This window comes from Pteropus alecto, unplaced genomic scaffold (genome assembly GCF_000325575.1).
Source record: "Pteropus alecto unplaced genomic scaffold, ASM32557v1 scaffold73, whole genome shotgun sequence".
Taxonomy (NCBI): domain Eukaryota; kingdom Metazoa; phylum Chordata; class Mammalia; order Chiroptera; family Pteropodidae; genus Pteropus; species Pteropus alecto.
The window spans coordinates 5,642,111-5,649,388 of NW_006436284.1; positions in this window are offsets into that span (position 1 = coordinate 5,642,111).

The window sequence follows — 7,278 nt, forward strand, 5'->3', positions numbered from 1 at the left end:
TGCCGAGGGAATAGATTTTGAAGATTGAAGAATAGTTTGCACCTAGAAATAAAAAATGACATATTCTGAAGTTCTTGATTAGAAAAAGCCGTGAAATAAAGAATTCATATTGAGGATTAGTGAAAGATAAGGTTCTAGAAGATCGGTTTATTGCTAAAAAGTATGTCTGGAAGCAAAGAAAAATGGCTGAAAATACATAGTGACTTGCTGAAGACAGCCATTTAAAACAAGCACAGAGAAGAATCTAGTAGTGAGAAGTCATAATCCCTGCAGTGGGTTCTAAACTAAAGATAAGTAAACCTTATTTTGTAAACCTATTTTGTAAAACTATTATTTAGTTTTAAGTCCTTTACTATGTGTATTTTCATTTTGTTATCTTCTTATCTTCCTAAAATTTTATTTATGGCTTCTAGCCCTTTTTCATCTTTGGTGCAGGGTATTAAGGGAAAAGTATTCTGTTAACACTTTGACTCAATCTACAAATGCGACTACTCTGCAAGAGTTAGTAAAAAAAAAAAAAAAAAAAACATGAAAAGGAAGTGAATCTCTGCGATCAGAGTTGGGGGCCTCATGAATGGGCAACCCAGCCCCACCAGGATATTCTCCTTCCACCAAGGCTTTCCTTTAGGAGGGCCTGGTTTTATGTTGTTTTTTAGGAAGACAATATTTTCTTAATAGTCTTATTGTGATGGTTAAATACAAATATGTAGATGCAATTGCTTAGCAAATGTCTGATCTGTGAATCTACATCTACTTCTCTACCGCCCACTCAACCCTATATCTACCACGGTTCCCTAATCTACCAAAGAAATGGAGCTGGTCTGATATGATTTATTCTTAGTAAATCCACACCGGCCCTGGTAAGTACCACTTCCTCAAGGATGCTCACAAATTATTTCTTTAATAATCTCTTTAAAAATATATCACCAAAGATACAGAAGTTAATTACCTATGAAGTATCTATAGTCTTAAAGATATTACATATATTTTTCTATTAAAATCTACTGGGTAAGATTGTCATCCAGTTACAGGTCTGTAATTGGAATCAGAATAAAATTTGCCCTTCTCTCATCCTCTGATTCTCTTTTTGTTCACAAGCCCCAGTTGTGCTCCTCTCACATTGTACTTGTCCCTCTCTTAAACCTCATCCTCGTGTAGATATGACTGAGGTTAACTGATCTCCTTCAGAGAAAGGAGTAGGCCGCCTTCTGCATTGTATTCCCAGCCCCTAGAGTTGTGAATAAACTAACGACTGAGAAAAAGAAAAGTAAACAGAAGTTCAGGAGCTGTGTCCCCACCTTTTTGTTGCTGTTCTTCTAGCTCTCCCACCCCTTAAATTTAAGCTTGTCCTGGGTGGAGGTGGGGAGTAGGGTTAAATTTCCTGCCATTATTCTTATAGGTTCATGATACCACTTTATAACTTGTGTGTGTCCTCGATAATGTGAACTACTTTAAAAAGTGGATCCATTCCCTTCTAAGTGACTATATTATGGAAAACTCCTGATTGGACTGCAAAAGACTACAGACTTACAGGTCCTCCCTGCTTTTCTTCCTCCTTAAGATCAGAGCCACCTTGCATTTCAGTTTCTCACATCACAAATTTCATTTAATTTTCCTTTGGACTTTTAAAATCCTGCTTTTGTAAACTCTATGGCAATAATACTCATACTTTGCACACCAGAATCGTCTGGACTGTTGGTTAAATATACAAGTTTCTGATTTCATCCCCAGAGATTCTGAGTCTAAATGAAGGTCTAGGATGGAACCCAAGCATTGTTTTGTTATCAAGTCAAACAGTTGCCCCCAAGAGATTCTGATGCCCATAAAAATTTGAAAACCTCAGTTCTAGTCAGCCTTCATTTTTACTCTCGAGACAAAATTTAATAAAATATAATCACTTTCTTCAAAGTGATTGCTACACATTGAGAGTGCAGTACAACATAGTAATTAAACTCCTGGGCTCAGGAATCAGTCTCACTGAATACCCTTGAGCAAATTACTCAAAACTTTCTGTGCATCAGTTTCCTTATTTGTAAGATGAGAATGATAACAATAATATCTACCACATAAGTTTGTTGTGAGGATTGAATTACATGATATGGCTTAAATACTTAGCGTAGTGCCAAGGCACATAGTAGGCGCTTAATAAATGTTGGATATTATTATTTGAAGATTCCTGTCACTTCCTCATCAGAACCAGGTTGATGATGTGTCCTATTAACCTTGGCCTAAGGACACTGTTCAGGGCCCTTCCAAACCTTTTGCAATTATATGTTAAATTCTATGTTAATGCATTTTGCTGTGTAATGGATCTATAGATAGCTCTTCTCAAAGGAGGCCTGTGACACTGTGTTGAGGCACTAGAACCTTGCTGTTCAAATAGTACACTCGACTGGCAATGTCTGCATCAAATGAGTCTCCTTAGAAAGGCTGACTCAGACTCCACCTAAGATTTAATTAAAATCTGCTATTCAACAAGATCCTGAGTGATTCCTGTGCACATTAACATTTAAGAAGCACTGCTCCAGAAATTTCCCAAATTTCCCTGTTAATGAGAATCTCCTGAAATGCTTATTAAATAGGCAGATTATCTGGTGTCTTTCTTTGAAATTTTGGTTCATGAAACCTGGTCATTTTTTTAAATTACTCTGGGTTATTCTCATTTAGGGAGGAAACACTGATCTCAGAGATGAAGCAGCCAGCCAATCAAGAGAATAATTTGTCAAATAATCTGTTCATAGCTGAATGAGACTTCCTGCAGCAGCCTCTTTCTCTTTTGCATATAAGAGAGAAGAGAGAGCAGTTGGTTCTTAGGTTGCTTCGAATCCCAGAGGCTTTTCAGTTCCTATCCATATGAATCCTTAGGATAAATCACTTTGTTTCTCTAGCAAGCCTGAGCCTGTATACAAAGCCTAATAAATCACCACTAATTACCTTGGTATTTTTTAAGTGCAAGAATGTTTGTAACATGTTTAAATTGTAAAGCATATCAAAATAAACAGCTGAAGATTCACCACCCAACATAAGAGCTAAAACCTCTTCAATAATGTGACTTGGATGTTCCTTTCCAATTCCATACTCCCAGCCTGCTCCATTTTTCAACTCCACTAACCTGGAGGAGACCACATTCTAAATTTTCTCTTTATCATTGCTTTTATTTAAAATAAAATTGTGGTTTTACCACATATTTGTCCCTAGTCAATATTTTATATGTTTTGAGATTTACAAAAACAGTAGCATATCGTGTACAGTAGTGAGGATTTGGTTTTTACTCACCATTATTTCTAATGCTTATTCATATTGTTTTCTGTTGCTACACATGAGTCATTTTTACTGATAGATACATTTCTGTTTGTGTGAATATGCCACTATTTATCTATTCACCTATCATTAGACATCTTGGTGGTTTCTTTTGGACTTTTAAAATGCATATGAAAACTGTACTTATGAACATTCTTGTATATATTTCCTGGTGCATTTAGGCAGGGATATATGGGGCACTTATTAGGAGTAGAATTGCCAGGGTATTGGTGGTAGGCTGACAATGTCCTTCAAAAGTATGTCCATATTTTAATCTCCCAAACTTGTGACTGTTAACCTTATGTGGAAAGACTCTTTGCATATACAATTAAATTAAGGATCTTCAGATGGGGAGATTATCCTGGATTATCCAGGCCCTAAATACAACCACAGGTGTCCTTATACAAGTAGGAGGCAGAAGAGATTTGACTCTAGAGCAGAAGCATGGTAACCTGCCAACACCTTCATTTCAATCCAGTGAAATTGATTTTGAACTTCTGTTAGAAAATAAACCTCTGTTGTTTTAAGCCATCAAGTTTGTGGTGATTTGCTACAGCAGCCCTAGGAAGCTAACACAGGTATTTTTATGTTCAACTTTACAAATTAAGGCCAAACTATTGTCAACCAAAATTGGCAAATATCCAGAAACGATGACATGACAATGTCATGTATCAAATATTAGCTCTAGTGGTGATTCCAGAATTCCGTGTGGAAGGATTTATGAAACTTGTCTTGAGATTGTATTTACATAACACTTTAAAAATGATTAGGGGGGAAAAAAATCAAAGGACCCTATCAGAGAATGTGGGTGGAGAGAATGGGTCGCCATTGATTGGCACACTCTCAAGTTATTACTCTGCAGACTTGCTAATAATGAAGTTCTCTACCTGGTTATATTATTCTCTTGCTGTTGGGGACAGAGATCATTTTGTTGGCTCCAGGTCAGGGAGGTATACCCAGTTTTCAGATGCATGAACAGAGTTTTAAGATCATTGACATGCCATGTATTTACCTGAATGATTTCCTTATTTATAAATCACTTTCCTTGTTATACCAAGAACATTGTCCTGGCCTCTGTACCTTTCAGAAACAGCACTTCTTGATAGAGCTTCCAAGGACAGTGAACAGGTTAAACTGCAGGTTAGCTCTCTGTGCCCTTTACTTCTTGCATATTTGTTTTGATTCAATACAGTTCATAACTCTAAGTCTTGCCAAACTTTCAACATTCTAGGATCGTTGTTGCTGCTGCTGACAGTGACAGCCCATAAGGGATAAAAGCATGCAATTACAAAAAGATTTGCTTTTCCAACAAGCAGGAAAAGGAAAGTATATTAGTTTTCTATTTAAAAAAATGCATTTCCAACAAACAGGGAAAGGAAGATATATGTTTTTATTGCTGCTATAACAAATTACTGCAAACTTAGTGGCTTAACACAGCTTTCTTATCTTACAGTCATGTAGGTCAAAAGTCCAACCTTTGCCTCACTGGGCTAAAATCAAGGCATTGCCAGGCCTATGCTCCTTTCTGGGGAATCTAGGAGAGAATCCATTTCTTTGCCTTCTTCAGCTTCTAAAGGCTGCCAACACCCCTTGGCTGATGACCTCTCTCTTCCATTTTTAAAGCCAGCAATGTTGCTACTCTGACCATTCTCCCACAGTCATATGTTTTCATGATCACATCTGAAAGAAGTTCTCCAATTTTAAGGACAGATGTGATTTTAGGTTGGGCTCACCTAGATATCCCCTTCTTAAAGTCCTTAATTTAATCACATCTGCAAGTCCCTTTTGCCTTATAAAGTAACATATCTATAGGTTCCAGTAATTAAGATGTGGATACCTTTGGGGGTGGGGGTATTATTCTGCCTATCACTTAAGATTTGTTTAAGGAAGGAAATATGGGACAAATGCTATGTTTATTGGGCTGCATGTGCTATAAATATATAAGCCATAAAAACAAACTGTTGTTCAGAAGGCCTATTAGAGCATTTCATTCCATTTAGAACATTTTAGTGAAGTATAATCTACATATGTAAAAATACACACATCATCAAAGTACAGATGCATTAAGTTTTTATAAATGAACACATCTTTGTAACCTGTACCCAAATGAAGATACAGAATATTGACAGCACTGCACAAATCCCTCCGGTATCCTCTTGTCATTACTCACAGCAAGAGTAACTGCTGTTCTAACTTCAGGTGCCATAAGTTAATTTTCCAATTATTTCAACTTGATACCAATGGAATTATATAGTGTGTACTCTCAATATCAATGGACTATCTTAATCTCAATGGAATTGTCTAACCCATACTTCTTTCATGCAACATTGCTCTTGTGAGATCCATTCATTGTTGCATGTAGCTGTAACTAAGTTATTTTCATTGCTGTAGGGTTTTTTGTTTTGTGAATAAACCACAATTTTTTAATCTTTTCTATTGTTGTAGGCACTTGGATAGTTTCCAAGTGTGGGGCTATTATGACTTGTGCTGCTATAAACATGTTGTCTTTGGTGAACATATGAGTGCATTTCTATTGGGTTACACCTGGATGTAGGGTTGTTGGGCCATAAGGAATGTTTTCAGCTTTAGTGAATATTGCCAAACAGTTTTCCAAAATGTTTTTACCATTTCTACCAGCAATGTGTGAGAATTCCAGTTATTTCACATCCTCACCAATACTTTTTCTTTACAATCTATCTTTTTCTTTATAGACCTTCTGATGGATTTGTAGAGTTATTTCATTATGGCTGTGATTTGCATTTCCTTAATGACTAATGAAGTTGAAAATCTTTTTATGTATTCATTAGATACTTATATCCTCCTTTTTGTTGTGTCTGTTCACCTCTTTTGTGCATTTTTTTTCTGTTTGGTTGTCTTTTTCTTACAGATTTTTAGGAGGTCCTGTATATTCAAGAAACAATCTCCTTGTCAGATATATCAGTTTATTGTCTTTTGATGAGCAGTTCTTAATTTTAATCTAGACCAAACCAACTTGTCATTTTTTTAAGGTTAGCGTTTTTGCTGTCTTTTCTAAAAAAAAAATAAATTTGTCTTATAATTTTAACTTTATTTTCTTTTTCAATTTAAAAAGGGATGAATGTTCATTTTAGAAATAAATGTATGGGTAATAAAAAAGAAAAAAGAAAAGAATCAATGACAATGTAATACTACAAACACAAAGATAATATTTTGTAAACCTTGTCTTTGACTTTAAAAATTATTCTAGTTATTGAATGAGATGAATTACATAGAAATTTTGACTTTGTGGAACTTTAATAAGTAAAAATATTAAATGTACCAACCTACATTGAAGCATTAACCCAGTAATCTCAATACATTTTGCTTTCTCATGAATTTCAATTGTTTTCCCAATAACACGAGACTTTCACTGTCCTAGGAATGTTAACACTTTACTACGAAACTGTGGTACAAATTTAATGTAACAAGCATCTGACATTGTTTAGCTCATTAACATGGATTTTTTTGTAAAAGTAAGATACTGACTACTGCTCATTGCCAAGTAGATAAAAATAAATTCTTAGTTTATAGGTCTGGTTTTCTGCATAAAAAAAAATAACAAACCTTGACTTAATCTCTAGAAGATATTGTTCAGTACAAAAAAAAAAAAGAAATTCTGGTGCTTAAAAATAAAAATAAATAGCTCTAGAAAAATAACTTCGTCTTCTTTTCATATGGGAAATATTCATTGGACGAGAGGGGAAAAAAATCTCCTTCAAATTCTTCCTTCTAAATCTGATCAGATAGTTTCCCCTGCAAATTATGCACATTCAATAATACTAGATTTAATACATTTATTAAGCAGCTACTATGTGTTGGACATTCCAGTGGGATGGCTTTCAGAAGACATTATACCCTATGACCTTTTTTGAAGACCACATCCTAAAGGGAGGCACCAAGCCTCATCACACATTTGGAGAATCCTAAGGCATATACTCCAGGGCCACACCCGATGTCAGG